This window comes from Oncorhynchus keta, chromosome 14, assembly GCF_023373465.1.
Source record: "Oncorhynchus keta strain PuntledgeMale-10-30-2019 chromosome 14, Oket_V2, whole genome shotgun sequence".
NCBI lineage: Eukaryota > Metazoa > Chordata > Actinopteri > Salmoniformes > Salmonidae > Oncorhynchus > Oncorhynchus keta.
The window spans coordinates 6,148,352-6,152,629 of record NC_068434.1 but is presented as its reverse complement, the minus strand read 5'-3'; the positions used below and the strand labels follow the sequence as shown (position 1 = coordinate 6,152,629).

Sequence of the window (4,278 nt, the reverse complement as noted above, 5' to 3'; positions counted from 1 at the left end):
AACTCTGAATGGTTAAGGTAAGAGTCAAGGTTTTGGGATAGGCTTAAAGCAAACATCTAAAAAAAAACAGCTGTCTATCGCTGGATTACGCCCATCCTCCATCCCCGTCCAAAACGCCCTAGAAAAACCCCAAGCCTATGTTAAGGGCACCGCGCTCACTGTTGCCCCCTAGTGTCCGGTTTCCACGTCATCACACATGGATGGACGTTGAAGACGTTTGGAGAAACATCGAAATGAGAACTTTGGAGAAATGTTGGGTAAAAACATCGGAATCTGATGTCAAATTTTGTAAAACAATGAGATCTTGTTGATATCCCACAGGAGTAATTCCACAACTACATTAGTCCCACAGGAGTAATTCCACAACTACATTAGTCCCACAGGAGTAATTCCACAACTACATTAGTCCCACAGGAGTAATTCCACAACTACATTAGTCCCACAGGAGTAATTCCACAACTACATTAGTCCCACAGGAGTAATTCCACAACTACATTAGTCCCACAGGAGTAATTCCACAACTACATTAGTCCCACAGGAGTAATTCCACAACTACATTAGTCCCACAGGAGTAATTCAACAACTACATTAGTCCCACAGGAGTAATTCCACAACTACATTAGTCCCACAGGAGTAATTCAACAACTACATTAGTCCCACAGGAGTAATTCCACAACTACATTAGTCCCACAGGAGTAATTCCACAACTACATTAGTCCCACAGGAGTAATTCCACAACTACATTAGTCCCACAGGAGTACGTGTCTATGTCAAACCTTCATTTTAACCCCAATCTAGTCCCACAGGAGTACGTGGCTACTATAACATGACTACTGTACGTCAATCTCAGATCTCAGATCAGTGACGTGGCTACTATAACATGACTACTGTATGTCAATCTCAGATCTCAGATCAGTGACGTGGCTACTATAACATGACTACTGTACGTCAATCTCAGATCTCAGATCAGTGACGTGGCTACTATAACATGACTACTGTATGTCAATCTCAGATCTCAGATCAGTGACGTGCCTACTATAACATGACTACTGTACGTCAATCTCAGATCTCAGATCAGTGACGTGGCCACTATAACATGACTACTGTATCTCAGATCACTGACTAAGAGCAACATAATTTCCCCCTTCAGACTGACGTAAAGAAGGCCCTAATGTTAAGCAAACTGCTCACAGACACACAGCGACTCACAGACACACAGCGACTCACAGACACACAGCGACACAGACACACAGTGACTCAGACACACAGCGACTCACAGACACACAGCGACTCACAGACACACAGCGACTCACAGACACACAGCGACTCACAGACACACAGCGACTCGCAGACACACAGCGACTCGCAGACACACAGCGACTCACAGGCACACATCGACTCACAGGCACACAGCGACTCACAGACACACAGCGACTCACAGACACACAGCGACTCACAGACACACAGCGACTCACAGGCACACAGCGACTCACAGGCACACAGCGACTCACAGGCACACAGCGACTCACAGGCACACAGCGACTCACAGACACACAGGGATCACAGGCACACAGCGACTCACAGGCACACAGCGACTCACAGGCACACAGCGACTCACAGGCACACAGCGACTCACAGGCACACAGCGACTCACAGGCACACAGCGACTCACAGGCACACAGCGACTCACAGGCACACAGCGACTCACAGACACACAGGGATCACAGGCACACAGCGACTCACAGGCACACAGCGACTCACAGACACACAGCGACTCACAGGCACACAGCGACTCACAGACACACAGGGATCACAGGCATCCCAGAAGGCCCTAATGTAAATATAAAACTGCAGAAACAGTGGAATAGGTGAAGCACATTCAGGGTCTCCTCCTCTCCCCTGGTATCATGTAGGAGATTTGGAGATTATCAGGAAATGGGTTTGCCAAAGCAAACTTGCTTTAAACACCAAGAAAACCAAAGTTATGTTGGTCTGTTCAACTAGGAAAAAGCCAAAACAGCATGGGATACAATTAAGTATGGGAGGAGTACAAATTGAAGAAGTGTCAGAAACCAAACTATTGGGAGTGCAGCTAGACAACTGTTTATCATGGTCGTCTCAAATAACTAATCTATGTTAAAAAAATATTAAAACAGCCTGCATAATCAGAAGGATAGCTAAATATTTACCAGGGAAAATCCTTCAGCAAATAACACAGGCATTGGTTGAGAGTCAAGTGAACTTATTGTTCAGTGGTCTGGGGAAATGCATCATCTAGTGAAGTTAGGAGGCTGCAGAATGCACAGAATAAAGCTGCAAGGGTTGTTTTAAGGTGGAGATATGGTTCTTCTGTTGCAGTCATGGGTTGTTTTAAGGTGGAGATATGGTTCTTCTAGTTGTAGTCATGGGTTGTTTTAAGGTGGAGATATGGTTCTTCTGTTGCAGTCATGGGTTGTTTTAAGGTGGAGATATGGTTCTTCTGTTGCAGTCATGGGTTGTTTTAAGGTGGAGATATGGTTCTTCTGTTGCAGTCATGGGTTGTTTTAAGGTGGAGATATGGTTCTTCTGTTGTAGTCATGGGTTGTTTTAAGGTGGAGATATGGTTCTTCTGTTGTAGTCAATGGTTGTTTTAAGGTGGAGATATGGTTCTTATGTTGCAGTCATGGGTTGTTTTAAGGTGGAGATATGGTTCTTCTGTTACAGTCATGGGTTGTTTTAAGGTGGAGATATGGTTCTTCTGTTGCAGTCATGGGTTGTTTTAAGGTGGAGATATGGTTCTTCTAGTTGCAGTCATGGGTTGTTTTAAGGTGGAGATATGGTTCTTCTGTTGTAGTCATGGGTTGTTTTAAGGTGGAGATGTGGTTCTTCTGTTACAGTCATGGGTTGTTTTAAGGTGGAGATATGGTTCTTCTGTTACAGTCATGGGTTGTTTTAAGGTGGAGATATGGTTCTTCTGTTGCAGTCATGGGTTGTTTTAAGGTGGAGATATGGTTCTTCTGTTGTAGTCATGGGTTGTTTTAAGGTGGAGATATGGTTCTTCTGTTGTAGTCATGGGTTGTTTTTCTGTTGTAAGGCGGAGATATGGTTCTTCTGTTTCAGTCATGGGTTGTTTTAAGGTGGAGATATGGTTCTTCTGTTGCAGTCATGGGTTGTTTTAAGGTGGAGATATGGTTCTTCTGTTGTAGTCATGGGTTGTTTTAAGGTGGAGATATGGTTCTTCTGTTGTAGTCATGGGTTGTTTTAAGGTGGAGATATGGTTCTTCTTGTTGCAGTCATGGGTTGTTTTAAGGTGGAGATGTGGTTCTTCTTGTTGCAGTCATGGGTTGTTTTAAGGAGATGTGGTTCTTCTGTTGCAGTCATGAGTTGTTTTAAGGTGGAGATATGGTTCTTCTGTTGCAGTCATGGGTTGTTTTAAGGTGGAGATATGGTTCTTCTGTTGCAGAGATATGGTTCTTCTTGTTGCAGTCATGGGTTGTTTTAAGGTGGAGATGTGGTTCTTCTGTTGCAGTCATGGGTTGTTTTAAGGTGGAGATATGGTTCTTCTGTTGCAGTCATGGGTTGTTTTAAGGTGGAGATATGGTTCTTCTGTTGTAGTCATGGGTTGTTTTAAGGTGGAGATATGGTTCTTCTTGTTGCAGTCATGGGTTGTTTTAAGGTGGAGATATGGTTCTTCTGTTGTAGTCATGGGTTGTTTTAAGGTGGAGATATGGTTCTTCTTGTTGCAGTCATGGGTTGTTTTAAGGTGGAGATATGGTTCTTCTGTTGCAGTCATGGGTTGTTTTAAGGTGGAGATGTGGTTCTTCTGTTGTAGTCATGGGTTGTTTTAAGGTGGAGATATGGTTCTTCTGTTGCAGTCATGGGTTGTTTTAAGGCGGAGATATGGTTCTTCTGTTGTAGTCATGGGTTGTTTTAAGGTGGAGATATGGTTCTTCTTGTTGCAGTCATGGGTTGTTTTAAGGTGGAGATATGGTTCTTCTGTTGCAGTCATGGGTTGTTTTAAGGTGGAGATGTGGTTCTTCTGTTGCAGTCATGGGTTGTTTTAAGGCAGAGATGTGGTCCTTCTGTTGCAGTCAGGCGCAATGTTCTTGGTTGGTCATCAATCGACAAGATAATTGAAAAAACACATGCTTATTTTATTTTATAATATACATCATTTAAAACGTCCGAGTTCTATTCACAACGGAATTCAGTTGGTAAGAAACAGACGTTCCATAAATACTAGGAATAGATTGTCCTCCATCTATGCGTTATCCAGACAGAAATGAGAAATGGGCAAAA

General features: G+C 43.5%; 1 long non-coding RNA gene across 2 annotated transcripts; it reads left to right on the top strand.

The window, feature by feature from the left end:
* The first annotated feature begins 2,221 nt into the window (after window positions 1-2,221).
* Window positions 2,222-3,680, top strand: LOC127907399 (uncharacterized). Of its 2 annotated transcripts, none has more exons than XR_008064347.1 (3): window positions 2,222-2,505; window positions 3,246-3,289; window positions 3,483-3,680. It is a non-coding gene; the product is annotated as an uncharacterized LOC127907399 (long non-coding RNA). The 2 variants fall into 2 exon arrangements; XR_008064346.1 differs by having other exon boundaries at window positions 2,222-2,548.
* Window positions 3,681-4,278: the final 598 nt, after the last annotated feature.